This window comes from Drosophila arizonae, chromosome 5 (genome assembly GCF_054131065.1).
Source record: "Drosophila arizonae isolate 15081-1271.41 chromosome 5, UAZ_ARI_1.0, whole genome shotgun sequence".
NCBI classification, from domain to species: Eukaryota; Metazoa; Arthropoda; class Insecta; order Diptera; family Drosophilidae; genus Drosophila; species Drosophila arizonae.
This window is the reverse complement of record NC_142925.1, coordinates 2976349-2995243: the sequence shown is the minus strand read 5'-3', so window position 1 is coordinate 2995243 and position 18895 is coordinate 2976349. Positions and strand designations below refer to the sequence as shown.

The 18895-nt window shown below is 37.2% G+C and overlaps 1 protein-coding gene across 1 annotated transcript in view; it reads right to left on the bottom strand.

Annotated features, from left to right (window-relative positions):
- The window catches only part of LOC108615849 (alpha-amylase A), a 28645-nt gene that overhangs the window by 8832 nt on the left and 918 nt on the right, over positions 1-18895 (bottom strand). The window lies entirely within an intron of this gene.

The following is an 18895-nucleotide window of genomic DNA, read 5'->3' as shown; positions in this document are numbered from 1 at the left end:
ATATTTTAGTATATCTAGCCCCAGCGAACTCAGGAAGTATAATAGCTAAAGAGCTTAGATTTTGTATGTGAGCTCATTACGATATAAAAATTAGATTTTATAGCATTTTAAGCCGTATATTGTAGCCTAGCCAGCCTTAGAGAACTCGGGAACTATGCAAGCTAGAGTGCTTAAATTTTGAATATAGGCTCTCCATAACCTTACTAATATGACATAAAGGAAATTAACCATACATAATTCTTGAGTTAATGAAAATATGAAAGATTTTAAAGATATGTCTACACAATATATTCCTTATTTCTACTCAACTAGCCCCTTGAAACTTGGAAGCTACTAAAGCTACACTCCTCAAATTTACTGTATGATCTGTTTAATGATTTAAAAATATAAATTTTATAACACTGGAACAAAAAGTCATTAAAGTTTTGCAGCTATTATACAAAATACCAACCAGCAGAGCCTTGCTTTACAATAAAATCAAGATTATATTTTTTACAGGATATTTTCCAGGTTCAACTCTTTACAACCAACCATCAGCATTGTGTGTGCAAAAAAAGGAAAAAATGAATGGAAGAAATGACCAAATGAAATGCAAGCAGCGAGCTAATAAAAACCAACTTTGCTGCTGTTGCTGCCTCTGCTGCCTCTGCTGCTGCTGCTGCTGCAACGACTTTGACTTTTCGCTTCCTTTTTAGTGTCACACGAAAATAAAACTGAGAATAACGAGCCAGTTGAAAGCGACTGCCCGTGGACGGGCCACGCCCCCGCGCCACAGTTGCACAATGAAATGTAGTTGAAAATTATGAAAATTATCTGCCACGCCATTTTTATGCCAGAAACTTTGCATCTAAATGTCCATAAAAGCGGAAGCGTCGCGTCGCCAAAGTAAAAAAAAAAAAAAAAAAAAAAAAAGGAAAAAAAGAAAAAAAGTGAAGAGCGCGCCGAGAATGCAATGAAATAAAAGAAATAGAAAATAATAAGGCAGCGCCGTGGCTCTATATGTGTGTGGCTACGTGTGGGCATTTTGGGGGCGTGTCTGCTGGGCAGCCCTTGCAGAGACGGCATGTCATCATTATAATAGAAATTAAGTGCAGCAGCAGCAGCAGCAGCATCCACAAAGTACTTGAAAGTGAGACGCGGCACCCATTGCATTGCAGCATTTCTCGCTCTTGTAATGGGTAATAGAATTAAAATTACTTGGACGCATGCCACGCCAGAGCCAGAGACAGAGCCAGAGCCACTGCCAGAGCCAAAGGCAATGGCAACGACAAAAGCCAAACAATGGCGACGAGTCATTAAAAACAAAGAGCCGAAGCCCAGCGCCAAGTTCTGGTTCGACTCTGTTCTTGGTCTTTAAGCCGATTGCAGTTAACATCTTAAATTCAATGTTGAATGTGAAGCAACAAAAAAAAAAAAAAAATACAATAAAAATAAAGTAAAACCCCATTTTAGAGTAAAACCAAATTTTATAAAAATTTGCCCCATAATAGCGCAAAATACCAGAATAAATATGGGCAAAAAAAGTATATACCGAAAAACGCCAAGCTAAAGAGATTTAAATATTTATATTTTAAAATTAATATCGTCTATAGATGCGCAAGAAAAAATCTGCTTGCCAAATAATACTACTACAGCAAAAATAAATAATAAAGAGAAATCATTTTAAAAATATATGAATAAACACACAGTTTATCAAAATTCAGCCAAAAATATATATAGGCATAATACTTAATAAAAATTAGTTTAACACAGACAAAAACACGAAATCGAATATAACATTTCATAAAAAAAAATATTTATTTGATATAAATTATAAAGAAGAGTTTGAATGCTAAAAAGAGAAATCAAATATTTAACCCAAAAACTATAAAATAAAGGAAAATAAAAAATGGCATCATCAAAATATATCCAAAAATATATATAACATAACAATTTTTTTACACAAATTAAATTGAAGTAAAATATGATATAATTTAAAAAAAATTCTGATGTATACATAAGTTGTCAATATATTAAATATAGTCATTATATGCAGACAAAAATCAATTCCCATTTTTACGAAAAATAAATGAAAACAAAGTTAACCAACAAATTTGCTTAACAGATTAAAAAAAAAAAAAAAAAAAAAAAAAAAAAAAAAAAAAGTGAATTCCTCTATAACCAACAAATTTATGCAATTTAATAAAATAAATAAGAAAATTGCAAAAAATGCGAATAAAATAAAAATAAATAATTGTATTTCGACATATTCCCGGGACAAAAAAGAAAAATAAAATAAAACAATAAAAAGGAATTATCAAATAAATTCCGTTCGTTTAAATGTTTTTGTATCGCTTTACGCATTGCCCACACGGGCCCATCCCTAATGCCATTTGGTCTGCGGCATACCAATACAGTTGCACTTAAAAGTATGCAACACGTCAGTCGAACTGCTTTTCGCTTTTGTCGGTTTTTGTGTTGATGAACAAAAGCAACAACAGCAACAACAACAACACAGATTACCACCACAATCACAAATGCAATGTAGCAATTTTTGCAGACACACCCGCACACACACACACACACACATTCATGTGCCACACATTTGACAGATGATTTTCCACATTTCACATTCAGCTGAATTTTACACTTTACTTTTATATTTATATAAATTGTTTTATTTCATTTTTAATTTGTTGTGCACAAATTGTATATGGAATTTATATGTATATATATTTGAAATAAATGCATAAAATAAAAATAAAATAAAAACACAACAGACAGGCACACAGAGACAGGCATTTTGTTTATATAGCATTAAACTGTAAAAGGGACCACAAAGCAAATGCAAAAATTGGCATAAAAAATTAACAATTAAATTGTTCTCATCTCAATGGCAATGGCAGACAATCGAATACGCTTCAGGGAAAAACAAAAAAATTATTAACAAAAGATTATTATAATGTAGAAAGTAAATAAATTAATTATCAAGCAAATAAATTGCTGGCATATAAATCTAGATTCGAAACTAAAAACTTAAAACGATTTAATATATCCGCTATTTCTTGTCCTTTACCTTTGCTAGATAAATAAATCTTAAAGAATTTATCTTTACATGGAATATAGTGTTGTAAAACTGTTTAAAGTAAATACATATATTTTAGATCTACATATATGCTATCTCAATTGTTTTCTTAAATTTCAGATTTATAAATATTCAAATATATAGCTTGTTCGCTGTATTCTTAAGCTATATAATGGAAGACAGTGTTAGAAAACGTTATGAAACAAGCATATCTCATATTCCGAGAAAATAATGTTAAAATTATTTTTACTGATTTTCCATTTACATAAATATGACTTCAATTTCTTGAAAGTCAAATCTAGATATACTATGGTTATAGGATTTTCTATCATTTTCTAGCTATCATATTAAAAGAGGCGCTCAAACAACTTCAAATTTGAATTATAGCTCAACCTCTTATATATTTTCAAACTCTCCTCAATATTATGCCTCTTTACACTCTCTCTCTCACAATGCACATTACTGTTTATCCACACATTCGCTCAGAGACAATCCTACAATCGTTCCAAACCATCTCCCCTCAATTTCTTATAAGTTTCCAACACTTGAACTCGAAGCCAGCTCGGTTTCCGCCGGAAAGGAAAGAGTGTTGGTCAACTGGTCAATTTGCAATTTAGACCTGCACATTGCACAGTGTTGACAGCTGCCAATTAACAGTGTTAATTACATTCGATGCCACAAACTGTAGCTAAAATTGTAGACTACTCGGAGCAGTGAGAGTGCAGTTGAGCAATGCAGACCGGGTAAAGAGTTGTCCGACCTGTGACCGCAGCAATGAAAGGTGGTTAGCCACACCCACACACACACGCACACATACCCACGCACACACACATTAGCATGCGAGTACAGCAACACAAATACAAATATATCCATATATATGCATGACTAAGTGGAGTAAGGCTTGGACATCATTATCGCAGCTGTTGATGGCCGTAAAACATGGGCGCAAAAACCCGAAAATTGCGAAAAATTGTGTGTGAGCAAACAGTAAATTGAAATTTGAGGTGAGCGAGCAGTGTTGGTAAGCGAATGTTTTTTTTTTTTTTTTTTGCATTTTTCAGCTCCTGTGCATGTAATTGAAAATGTGGCTAGGATTGCTTTTAGCTGGTACATTGAGCGCCTCAATTACAAATGACAAAAGTTGCCAAGTGCTGCGGCATTTATGATTTAACAGCTCGATAAAGCCGCAATCGAGAAGGAGAATGCGATAGACTGAGACAGATAAAGAGAGAGAGAGGGAGAGCTGTTCCAATTTATACGGCCTGCATTTATAGCTAAGCCGTAAGCATTCAATTTGTCTTAATATCTGTGCAAATTGCATGTCATAAGTTCGATTGCCAGAAACTGCAGCCAAAAAAAAAAGAAGCTTAAAAAAGAAGCGAACAAAAAAAAAACATGAAATTGGAATCAGAAACAATGGCAGATCGAAAAATCATGAAATTGAGCGCCTGTCGTCCTGCCGCCGCCCTCTCCTGCAGCAGCAGGACAATCAATTTTATGGCAAGAGCCGAAAAAGCAACAAGGACAAACAGCCAGCGGAGAGAGAGAGAGAGGGAGAGAGAGAGAGGGAAAGAGAGAGCGCGCGCGTTATGAGCATCAAATAAACATAAAGCCACGCTCGTTGCCCGATTTAGGTTTATGGGTCGCACAGTCAACATCAACTAGTCACGAGCTTTAGTGCAAGCCCATATCTATTGATATACTCGTTACTGGACACTCTTTAGCTGTCAGTTATCCCCTCAATTCTCATTTTGCTTTTGCTCAATTTTTCTCATTCAATACGCACTCAGCTAGGCGGGAAGTGGGCATATTGGTTGCGGAGTGTAGTGGGAGTTGGGTTTAGAATATATACCTATATATATACCTGTAGTAGGATATGAGTCCATCAGTAGATTTATCACTCTTCCATTTCATCTCGAATCATGTATTCCTCAGTAAATTTCAACTCTTTCTGCAACACGAACGAGTATTAAGCAGTCGATTATATACCATTCCACAGCCTTCTTACTTGATTTTCTTTTTCGATTTTGGTGCTGCTGACACGTGGCCGCCATTTTCAATTTATGGCGCACTATTTGGACATGGATTTACTTTTGGGGCCTGTCAACGAGCGAGAGAGCGAGCGAACGCGAGCGCCGCTTCATGCATTACGGTAAATAAATCAAATCAAATCAAATGAATTCTGATTTGTGTGTGTCAGTGGGTGTGTGTGTGTGACAAAGAGGAAACTGTCACTAAAAATAAGAAACATAAATGTAATTTCCTGCAAGTGCTTTTAATGTAGGCCAAACAAAATATGAGATTTATGTGCGCCGCCATTGGCTTGCGGTGTCAATGAAATCACCTTTTCATTTGGATTAATCTATTTCTATCTATTTTGGACTATAAATCATTTCCGGTCCTTGAACCGGTGTCAATTGGATCTGAATGTGGTTTGAATAAAATAAGCTAATCATATCATTCAATTGAGATCAATGCATTAGTAACAGCGGAAAATGATAGAAGAAGAAGGAAAAAAAAAAGAATAACTTTTGATTAATTTATTTATATTAGGTGCCAAGAATAGCTGTAGTAATAGAAAACTTAACTGTATATAGGTATTTCATAACGTTAGCTGCGTGAGCTTAATAAAGCGGAAATGAAATGCTTTGAGCTTAGCATGACGCTATTAGAATCAGTTTTATATCACAGTGAAAGCTGTTGAAAGCTCATAAAGCACATTGATTAATCAAATATTCAGCCGAGGATCTTAACTCACTTTCTCTTAAGAAAAGAAGGTATTATTGAAAAGTTTCAAGCTCATAATCTGATACCTTTAGAGCACCTATAAACCATAATTGGTGAGCCTATCTCTGATGGCTTTTGAGCTGCAATTGGGCTATCAATGTTCTACATAGACATGGTCGAAACTTACATGATTTTAATGCAATGCTCAAAACGTTTTTTTTTTTTTTTTTTTTTTTTTTGCGGACAAAATATTTCAAGCTGTGCAAAGTGAATTATACAAAAACAGTGGTGTGGGTGTGCGTGAGTGCACCTGTGTGCGTGTATGTGTGTGTCTGCGTATGAATGAGCGAGTGTTATGCACACTCGTATGCCAACTCTGGCAATCACTAACCGCCGACTCATTTTTGAATCCAATTGGTCAACACAAGCGCTGGAAGCTGAGGCATGCAACAGCAGGCAGCAGACAGATAGACGGACAGACTGACAGCAACGGCAACGAGGCAGAGCAGGCCAGGCCAGGCAGTCAGGCAGTCAGGCAATGTGCTTCATGAATAAACCATGAGCGTTAACGCCAGTTAGCAAAAACAACAGCAGGCAGTCGTGGCAGTTGTGGCAGCCGGGCGTGCAACAAAAACTGAGCCAGGCCTTGTGCAGCCTTGCAACGATGAGGCAGCCAGGCAGCCAGGCAGCCAGTCGGCAGAGTCTACGCTCTGTGCCACGCCTTTGGGCACTTGCAAGTGCTTAGCATATTTTGCACCGATGGCGTTTGTGGCACGTAATGGCCACAGTTGCACAGTCGCTGTCTCTCTGTGCATGTATGCCTGTCTCTCTGTGTGTGTGTGTGTGTGTGTGGCACTAAAAGTCTTAATTATTTCAAAAGGTAACTGTGCCACAATGCGCATACGCCATGTGCGCCAAGGTCCGAGCGCAAATGTTCACTGGGCCTTAAACATTCGTTTAAATGTTGCAAGATGCATGTGGCAAGTGCAGCATGTTGCTAGCTATCAAACGATTGCACGCATGACTGCCATTACACACACACACACACACATGCACACACACATATACATATATAGTTTAGTATATGTTACATAAACTAATTTGAAGCATATCTAAGAGGGGCAAGTGGCAAGCGCTGAGAGTTGCATGCAACTTTAAGCAGTTGCAGCTGCAGCTGCAGCTGCAGCTTATCAGTTTTAGCCAGGCAAGCACAAAAGTAAACAGTTTGTGCATACAAAAATTGAATTTCGCCCGCTGCTTATCCGCCTGCCACATGCCACACGCCACATGCCACATGCAGCAGCACGCATTGCATTCTTGACTTGAAATCTCAGCTTTTATTATTTTTGAACACAAATTAAAATTAAATTGGACAATCGACAATCGACTCGCTGCAACAACAACGACGACTCGAAGTCGAAGTCAAAGTGGAAGTGGAAGGGTAAGGGGAAGGGCAAGTGGAAGCTGAAGGGAAACAGCTGGCGCGCTTTGTTGCTTTTGCTGTGCTCCAACTTTTGGCAAACAGTTTTAAGCGTAATGCCTCAACACTCATACGCCGCGTGGGCCGCCACTCGTAACTGCTGCCAGCAAATACACAAATGCGGCCAATTTTCAAGTCTCGAGCTCCATTCACTGTGCCACGTGCTGAACAAGGAGAAAACAGGGCTGGCAAAAAAATCAAAACAAAACAACTTTCACGGCTCAAGTAAAAGTGAATGACTATCAGATACCCTGTAAATTGAACAGAGCTCAACTCCCCTACACTCACATATATAGCTACATATAAATGTAAATCTATATATTTCTACCCTGTAAATCAAATCGAACTGCATTATTTGTAAACCATAAATCAGTATACCCTGTAAGTTGTCATTGTTGCTTGTTGCATTAGCTGCTACCTACATCATCTGTCAGCCAGCACCACCCCTTTCACTCACATGCAATTATTACAGGGTATGGCAGAAAAAAACTTGATCGTTAGCAGGAAATTTCTGGCAAAAACTTCTGCTGCTGCCAACTTTTGCCCGAGTCTTTTTATGCGCCGTTATAGTTTATCGTTAAAAAGTTGAGCCAGCGTCTCTCTAAAAATAAACCAGAGCAAACCCGAAAACAATTTGCTGGAGGCTTGACGAATCTGTAATACACTAGGTCTTGCCGAATTTCGAGTACACAATTTTGTAAGCTGAGTAGAGACTCTAGAGAGAAATCAAATGGTATTTAGTTAAATGAATTACTAAAGTTAGCAGAGAGGGTTTATACAAAATGCATAACATAATGATATGGGCGTTAAAAATTGTTTATATTTTTTACATTATTTATATACACATGTTCAGCGAGATATCTATATTTAATTTATTTTAGTGATTTTAAAGATTATCAATATTGATTCAAAAATAAATTTAAAAAATAGTAGTACAGATTTGATATTTTTATAGGTTATTAATATTGATTAAAAAATAAATAGAATTTTTCAAAGAGATTGAGATTAAAATTTTTTAAATATTTACAACCTAGAATTTACTTATAGAAGAAGAAGAAATCTTAAAGGAATCATATTGAAGTCTTATAAAACAAATCAGTTTCCTATAAGTCTTCATCTGAGCCTCTTAGTACTAATCCCGATGGTTCTCGGATGTTATATCAGCTCAAGGTATTGCCAAGCCCAACTAAATTATTTTCTATTACACCTCCAACACAGTTCATTCCCACTCCATTAGCTCAATAGTTCTTCCCCTGTGTCACATATTTCACTCGAAAAGCAATATACCTCCAGTCGCCTTAGGTCGCAGAAATATAAGTTGTATTGGGATTTACGCAATAGCCGCTTCAACTCTTGCGCGCCACGAGCCACGCCCCCCGCCCAGTTGCTCCACTTTGCTCTCTGGCTGGCAGGTGAGTAGCCAATACTTGTACTTTTTGAAAAGCTGATGATGACGTGGCTGATCGCCCTCAATTCTCACAGCTCAGCCCCCTCCCAAAAGCCACCCACTAACTATATTTAAGGTTTATTTTTGGTAAACCAAAGAGCACATAAAAAAAAAGAAAGAAAGATGAAAAGAATTTTGTATACAGAATGCAGTTTCCATTGCGAGCAATGCTGAAGTGTTAATAATGCACTTTTACCAAGAGCTCAAAAACTTCTTGTTGAGTGGAAAGCAAGACTTTAGATATATACATATACATATATATATGTATGTATGTGTGTATGTGTACTTTGGAGTAAACTGAAAACTAGTTGGTAAGCCTAGTTAGTCGAGTCGAGTCGAGTTGAGTTGAGTCTCGATGGAACGACCTGTAGTCGACCTTGATGGCGGAACGTTGTTGTGCATTAATTTCGCATAGATTGAAGATTGAAGCACCTACTAACTGAGTGCGTGTGCAATTTATAAGAACGTGCTTCACACACACACACACACACTCACACCTTTAGACAATCAGCTGCGTGTGTATGCTCAAGCTATCATTCATTCTAACCATTTGCAATGCTCTCTCTCTCTCTCTCTGTCTCTCTGTCTGTCTGTGCCAACTTTTTGCTTCTGTCTGCGTCGCAGTGCTGCAGCATATCCCAACACATACACTAACACACACACACACTCGTACACACCCTGGCATTTATCTGTGCCAGGAAAACGTTTAATTAAGTCACTTGAATGCGCAGCCAGTTGCTGTGGCATTTATTCTCAATGATGTTGCTAATGCTGATGACGATGATGGCTGCCACCAAAAATGGGCCAAGTGTGTCTCACCTATACCACACAGACACACACACACACACAGACATACACATGCACACACTCCTTCCTTGTTTACTCTGTTACCTGGGCGACTTTATCAAGCATGTCAACTGCTTACAACTTCTACGCACAAATATTTCAAAGTGCGCATTGTGATTTTTTTTATTATATTAAGTATTATTTGAGGTGTGCGTGTGTGTATGTGTGTGCTGACTGCTCTATTCATTTAGCTGAAGCATAAAATCGCTCGAGTGGCTCATATAAAGCTGACTTAGACAACAAACATCACACACACAAGTTGCAAGCAGCAAAAATAAGCTCCTATCAACATTTTACTGAAAGCTCAATTTCAAGGCTTAAAGGTTTTTCAGCATAGATATAATAGTAAGAAAAGGTTAAGAGCGCTTTAAAAGAACACCCAAAAACTATAAATATAGCCAATTTATAACGCTTTGTACAAATTGCTTTATTAAGAGCTTTGAAAGGCTCTGAAAGATTTAGCCAGTTCTTTATAGTTTCATATTCTGAACGTAGCTAAATCTTTTGAAATCTATTATCAAAGTGCATAATATGGGAAAATAGATGGACATTTAACAATATAAAATAAAGAAGAAAAATAATAAAATATCTTTATTTTATATATTTATATTAGGAGTGCTCCACATGGGATCTGGGTAAAACATTTCTTTAACCGGGATGTTGCCTATTAAAAATCTCTCTCTTTCTCTCTCTCTTTTTCTCTCTCTCTGTTTCCCTCTATCTCTCTCTTTTTCTCTCTCTCTATCTATCTATCTATTTTCCTCTATCTCTCTTTTTTCTCTCTCGCTCTCTCTCTCTCATTTTTAGAATGAAATTTACTTGTATCAATTCTTTTATTTCAAGCAATTTTATTTATATACATATATCTTAAATATTTTTATCTATCTATACATACATCCACAAACCTGCCTATCTAACATCTTCGATTGTCTGTCTTCTCTCTTGCACGCTCTATATTCGATCTTGAATCTTCTATCTTAAGCCGTCTATCTACCTGCCTAGAATTTGCATTGTAATTAAAGCTCTCTAGGCATCCCCCAATTTCAATTTAACCAAAAATTGAATATTTTTCCAACCACAACATAATTATTTCGCTAAATTTATATACAGCTATGCCTGTTTTAAGCTAAATGAAAATAAAGTTCCTTTGTTTTCTGGAGCTCAACTAATGAGCATTTCTATGTTGCAGCTGCAATGCAGTTCTCTGCGCCTTTATCTAATCAACGCAAGTGATATATTAGTGTGGGTATACGTGTGTGTGTTATAATGAATATAAGTGAGTTTAAGTATATTATATATTATTTAAAGTACATTTGCTATGACCTGCTAACCACAAAAAGACAAGGCAACCGCATGGAATCACAGAAGTAAAATGCTTTTTGCGGTACAATGCATAACAAAATATATATACAAACACATACGCATACATATATATGTATATGTTTATGTATACAGTTTGTTGTTAGTCTTGTTGCTCCTAAAGTCATGGTTGTTGCTGAGGTTTAACATTATTTATGCTAGAGACCGATAATTCCCATGATTAATGCGCAACTAGCAGTTTGCACTGTTTGCAATTAGTGCAGGCAAATGTTTAGTTAAGCAAGCTGTGACTGTGTGTGTGTGCATGTGTGCATGTGTACATGTGGTGTGCTGTGCTCAGTGTGTGCGTGTGTGCATGTTTGCTTTATTTATTTTTTCCTATGCGCCATTTATTTACAGCGTCTGCTTGAATTCAACGCACACTCAAATATGCTTAAGCCAACAACAGTGCGGTCCATGCAAATATAAACACCAAGCCAACAACACACACACACACAGACACATCCGTACACAAGCTCATTATGTTTAGATACTGTTACATAATTAAACAACAACTGACATTTGAGTAAATATAAACAAACACGTGAGTTGTGGGGGCACTCGACCGTAGTTGGGGTTAGATTGATAGCTCCAAAAAAAGGCAAGAGAAGGAGAAGATGTATACAAATGAGACTCATCTAATTGAGTGACTAGCAAATGCCCTGTTGGCGAGTGGGACTACATGTATATGCATGAAATGACAAATGGAACTGAGACAAAAATCAGCAGAGCTCAAATATTATGTACTTGAATTTGATATATTCATATGATAGTTATCGATCCATAAGGCTCTGAGCTACAGTCAAGATATCAATTGACGATATAGGTATATTTATTTTATATGATATAACAGCTACGCAATAAAGCATAAAGCATTATTATAACACTTATCGATAACATTTATTATCGATAAAAACCAAAAGACACATACCAAAAAATATCGGGGTTATATATAAATAAACTTTTATTCTACTGTTAATCTAGGCATTCAAATAAAATTATATCGACAACAATTGTTATCGATTTCGGAAGTACTTAGTTTAACTGCTGACAAAAATTGATGTATCATAAAATACAATCAATTGCAAATGCAAATATGCCTGAAAGCTGTAAAAAAAAGTTGTACATCGATGTTAATTTTAATCGATTTTGAATAATCAGCAAAATTAATAAAAATTAATGTAATCAAAGAGAATTTAAGATCAAAGCAGCTTAGTTATAATGATATCTGTCTCATGAATTTCGACTTAGAATCATTGGATACCAAGGGAAATGAAATTGCCAGACAGAGAAGAATGTCTGAAGCAAATTAGCTGAAATTTTTGTAGATTAATGATGGATTAATGTTAGTTACATCATGTGAGCTATGGCAGTTATGCTAAGTAGGTCCATAGAGGTTTTCTGCCCTAGACAGAAATAGGCAACCATATTGAATAAGTCTATTTCAGGCATATGTCAACAGTTAGCTGCCAGCAAACTCTGACTAGCCTCTACCTCCCTCTGAGTCTACCATCCTACCATTCTCCTTCTCTCTACCCTTATCCTATCCTAGCACATTTCAACAATTTGGTTTTCATTCAATTAAATGATTAAAACCACTTGCAATTATGGCCGAAAAATAGCCAATTGTTTGAGCTTTTCACAATTAAACAGAACTTTTAAAGTTACGCCAGAAAAAAAAATAAAAAAAGCCGCAAACATAATTCGCTGGGCGCCAGTAAATCGGTTAAAACAATTAGATTTGCATTTGCACACAATTAAATAGGCTTTTACGCCCCTTTGGGCCCGGCCCACTTGCTGTGCTTTAAAGTGTTTAATGAATTCACTTTGCCAATGAGAGGGAGAGAGAGAGGGAGAGAGAGAGAGGAAGCCCAAAAAAAAAATGAAAAAGTATAACACAACACGAGACTGAAGCCAAAAATAGCAACGGGGGCGTGCCAGAGCCAACAAGTCAATTTGTCAATTTAAAACAAACTACAACAGCAAGAAGAACAACAACAACAACTTGACATGTAAAAGTGCGCCTGCAACGAAGTGCACGACTAGAAAATACCCTGAAATGTAAGGTGAATCGAAATTAAGAAGTTAGATGAGTTAGTCTTGATTTCGTGTATGGTAAATTGAAGCAACAACAAGAGTTTGTGTAAGTGGAACGACTAGATAATACCCTCAGATGTATTGATTCACCTCAATTAGTCTAAACTTCTTATATAGACTATACAGGAACTAAAATACACATAGTTTTTCTATAGTCTATTTAAAAGAAACTTTAAGAGTATATACAAACATATATTGAGCTGTCTCTATAGTCTGTACGCTAGAATATAGAGGATATAAAGTTCCTCTAGATATATATATTATAGAAAAGAAAAATTAATAATAGTAAGAAATATATATTTATGTATAGATATTATATTAAATATATAGAAGAAAATATTTATTATTTATTGTAGAATATTGTATCAAATAGATAGAATATATATAAATATTATTATACTATAGACTACATATTTCAAAAGTCTAGCTTTTGTAGATCCAGAGATGAAAGCATATACACAGCCAGATATAGAGACAGATATCGGTATGCAGATATGATATATATGGATATATATGAATAACTTAAGGTATTTTGCACTGCTGACAAGTAAACAATATACCCCACTCTATCCAAAATGCTTCCCGAGTGCAGGGTATATAAAAAATGAAAGGAAAACAGGCATCGACAAGAGCGACATGCTGTGTGAGAGCTGTGCACAAAAATGCGAGGTGTAAAGAAAAACAATATATATCAATATACAAGTATATATGTATATACACATACAGTTAAATATATAAACGGTATATTTGGATGTGTGTGTGGGGGGGGGGAATGTGCGATGGCAGCACGCTGAGCTTATAAATCTGAGTGAGTCAGTGTGTGTGTGTGTGTGTGTGTGTGTGTGTGTGTGTGAGGTCACAATGTGCAATATTCAATGTGCCAAAAGCCGCACACAAACAACAATCAAGCAGAGTGAGGGCGAGAGAGTGAGAGGGGGGTGGTGGGTCAGGCAACAGGCAATGGCGACATTCAGTCAGCCGTGGCACAGTCCCCGTTACTCGTTGCTCGGAGTTGAGTTTCGAGTGGGGCGCGCGCGCTTCCGTTGAAAACAAAATCAAAGTTAAGCACTCAATTTTCAATTAAGCTCACAAAATGCACACGAACGCACCACACACACTCACCCACACACACTCACACAATCGCACAGCAGCCAAGCTCCTTATACAACCAACGCTGAGCTATCAAAAAAAAAATTGGTATAAAGAGAAAAAAAAGGGAAAGTGAAAATAAAATGGTTTGGTGTCAATGAAACACTCACGTACCGGCAAACCATGCGCACCACCAGCCGCACCACCCGCCCCACTCTTCTCCAGCAGCAGCAACACCAGCAGAACTGAGCCTGGCCCTTAGGCTGGGTCTATCAAACGCGGATATATCAAGTCTGTGATGTCATTAGAGAACACTTGATGTGATAGCAGCGTGGAAGACGAGTAAGAAATACAACTAAGAAGGCAGGCGAAAAGATAACAAAGGGACTAGCGAATGCCCTGTAATGTGTGAAAGAGAGAGAGAGAGAGAGAAAGAGGAAAGATAAGCAATATAGAGTGAGGGAGTGCGAGAGAGAGGAGGATAGATAAAGAAAGATCGAAGGCAAATATAGGGAGAAATAGAGATAGAATAGAGATATACGGAAACAGATAGGCAGACAGAGAATTATACGAAAAGAGACACACAGAGATACGGACAGGCAAAGAAAAGGAAAGAGACAGAGAGCGAGAAAGAGAGAGAGAGAGAGAAAGATAGAGAGAGTGATAGAAAAAGAATGTAGGGACAGTGAAGTAGATAATGAGGAACAAGTAAGAAGGCTCCAGTCGAGACTGCTCGACTAGGAGATACCCTGAACCCTCCAAACTGATATTCTAATCATTCTGGACTTCTTTTATGCACACATACATACACATGCACGTATAAGCACGCGCTTTGCAAACTGCGCAGCTAGCAGCGGCTGCGCTTGGGCTGCACTGCAGTGTGGGCAATATAACGAGAATTTATTTGTTGAATAATTTCTTTTGTAGACATACGATCTTAATGAAACTTTTAGAGCGTAATCATATGGCTTAAATGTGTGTACATTTCAAAGCACAAGTCTCTAGTACTTGAAATGCGTTTTTTACAAATTGGGGGCGAAGGGGGCGTGGTATCCAAAATCTGTAAATTACAAAATCTTTGTATCCATTAACTTTATATACAACGCAAATTTGAAGTCTCCAGGTCTAAAAGTGTTCAAAATAAGCTGAAAAAACATTGTCGATTTTTCGATTATTCTCGATAAAAAAGTTATCGGATGAGTTATCGAAAAAATAAAGCAAACTTGTACTGCCTATGGTATACACGAGTATGCTTGCCAAATTTCAGCTCTCTAGCTCTTATATCTTCTGAGATCCTTTTGCTCATACGGACGGACGGACGGACGGACGGACGGACGGACGGACAGACGGACAGGGCTATATCGACTCAGCTCGTCGTCCTGATCAAGAATATATATACTTTATGGGGTCTGCGATGATTCCTTCTGCCTGTTACATACTTTTCACAAAACCATTATACCCTGATTTCCCATTTTCAATGGGTTCAGGGTATAAAAAAGGATGATGCAGAGGCAGTCAGTGGGAGAGAGAATAGAAGATACAGAGAGAGAGAGAGAGGAGAGAGAGAGAGAGAGAGAGAGAGACAGTGAACGCGTCACAGAAAGGCAGACAGCGAGAGAAAAAGAGGTCGTTATTAGCGATAGACAAAGACATTCTTGATAATAAAATATATTAGAATGATACAGAAATCATATAAAAGGAAAACATTTTCTTTATAACATGTTTTCGATATGTATATAAATGTAATATAATAAATATAAATCTACCTAATGCCCACAACTTTAGCCAGTGTTTAGTCAATATTGGACAGTTATTTAGCTTATTTATGTTAAATTGGTTTTCTATATCAAAAAAAAAAAAAAAAAAAAAAAAAAAAACTTTGCCAAAAATCCTTATCAAATTTTAGACCGAAAATAAAATACTAATAACGTCGCTGTGTGCGTGTTAGCCAGAATTGGGCATTCCCCTGTGATTCTGTCTACTGGCCGAAACCGAGGCAGAGACATAAGGGATCGAAGAGCCAGCTGAACAGGTGCAGAAAAAGTAATTTTTCAAAGTGCTTAATAAATAAATTAATCAATGTTTATATTATTTGACAGAGAATGACAAGTTGAGAAGTGAGAAAGTTATCTCTGAATTGTATTATTAATATTCTTTAGAATATATTAGAATATTGAACTCAACAAACAAAAGCTATATAAATTATTTAAGAAATCAAATTATAAATTATAAAAATAATTATAATTGAACCATCATTCCGTTATCCATGAACTTCACTCTTAGTTTGAAAATGATTGTTCTTAACGTTCTTTACCAATTGTACTTGAATTTTATTATCGTTAATCTTAAAAACAAACTCAACTAAACTCATTAGCCAGCTAAGAATAGCATCAAACGTAATCGAAGGTTTTGAAAACATTTAAGTAATTCTTTGGAATTCCTGGAGAAATTCCTAACAACTCTGAAAATTAGTTGAGAAACTCCTGTTAATTCGCAGTCTAGAAGAAATGAGTCTTAGGCTAAAAATAAAAAGAAAATAAATAATTATAGGTGCTTTTACATGTCAGATCAAAGTGCGTCTTTCTTATTTGGGCGCTGACTTCTTGCCAAGGGTTGCGCATACCGCATTTCCTGGAAATCAAAAAATCAGCTACGACACATACGCACACACATACATACGCACTCGCACCATCACACGTTTAGCCCGAGGCAGAGACAGAGGCATCGCAGTCATTGAAATGCTCAAGGCACTTTGTATTAAATTCACTTTGCTTGTCACCTGCCAGGGCCTGTCTGCCGCACCTGCCCACCCACTACCACTGCCACTGCCACTGCCAGTGCCATGGCATGCCACACCCCTTTACTCTCGCCCCTTTTTGTCGTGTTGTCCTGCTGCTGTCTGCCACAGCGGCCAAGTTACCTTTTAGTGTCTGAGCCTGGCCAAGCGCATGACACAGCACAGATCCCGCCAAGGATATTTTTATCAGCCAACTCCCCTAGCAGTCTCTCCTATCTCTGTCTCTCTTTCTAACTCTCTCTATCTCCTTCTCTGTCTATCTTTATAGCTTCTCTATGAAGTAGCTTCTTGATTTCCTTCGTTATGCGGCTTCAGCTGGTTCCGCTTGTGTTGCTGTTATCGTTACAGTGTTTGCCGATGTGTGTGTAGGTGTGTGTGTGTGTTTCTTTCAATACGCATTTTTACTTTATAGCAAGACGCTGGCCAAGTGCTGCTGCTCTCCCTCTCCCTCTCTCACGCTCTGTATTAAGTGGCAGTCAAGCCATCAATGTAATTTGTTTGACTTTCTAATTACGCGCCATACACACACACACAGATGTAACTGAATGTCACTGCGCTTGATAGCAACTGCCATTTAGCCAGTCGATTAGCTGCAGAAGTAAAATCTTTAATGTTTAATCTGTGCTGCATGTTTTGTCAGTTAGCGTTAACCAGCTAACAAAACAACAGCAAATTGTTGCGCCCACACACACACACACACACACTGATTGCCAAGAGTCAACCTGCCCAGCGGAAGAAGAAGAAATTCAACACAAACGCCATCAGCAGCAATCATCGAGCGCGACGTGAATAGTTGAGAAGCAGCAGCACTTCAGCAGCTCGTTCAGCTCGAAGGCGATTATTCAAAATGGTTGGCAATGCGGCCTCGAAGACAATCACATGAATGAAAAAAAAGAGAGAATAAAACACCCACACACTCACGCACACACACTCACACACAAGTATAGTTAGCTCCCTAGCAGTCTGCCATGTCATATGGGGCGTATACGCAACGCGCTTGTTTACTTGGCGAGGCGTGCCACAAAAATACAAAATAAATACTAGCAAAAAAAATACTACAAATGACGAGCAAAGTTTAGCCAAAAGCTGTTAAATTTCCAAGGAAATTTAATTTATCTACTTTTTTTTTTATTTATCTGCCTATAAAAATAGATTTTACTTGCGGTTTAAGGTGTAAAAGCTAAACAAGTGGCAGACAGTATATGTATATATGTGTGTGGCATGTGGCATGTGGCGCGTGGCATGTGTGGGTGTGATGTGAAGACAACAACATACTGTAGCAAACATCCTGGCTACTTAGAGCCATTTTCAACTAACGCAATTGCCTGTCTGTAACCTAAGACGCATTTTAAGCATGCTCGCCCTCTCGCTCTCTCTCTCTCTCTCTCTCTCTCTTTCTCTCTCTCTCTCTCTATCCAGCTATCTCTATCGACATCTATATCCATGTCTATTTAAACTGTGTGTATCTTATTAATTGAAATCTTATCGTTCTGTAACATGGCCAGCAGCGTGAAGCTCTTGCGGTAAATAGCTTCATTTATGGCTTAGAGAAACATTGCGAGAAATTCGATTCATGAAATTGGCCAATAAAAATATCTATTTCATGGCAAGGAGAAGAGGGGGGAGGTGGATGAAAACGTTTTACAACACTTACTTAAAAGTGAAAAAATATGAGACACATCTCTCGATGTGAGTGAAGGACAAGCCAGAATTATTTTCGATAAATATAAGAAAAATATTGCAGTATCTTCAAGTGCTAAAGGTGTATGTGGAAATAGATAGAGAAATATATACATACATACATATGCATAAATATGTAAGTTCGTATTAAGTACTAAACTGCTGTAAGCTCAGATAAGAAAGCTGTAAAGCTGTAAAACAAAAGAATGCATCACTGCATTCACGAGAATTGCATAGAGAGGCGATATATATTTAACGGTATTTGATGAAGCAAGCGGTAGACGGAGCTATAAAACAATAAGAATCCAA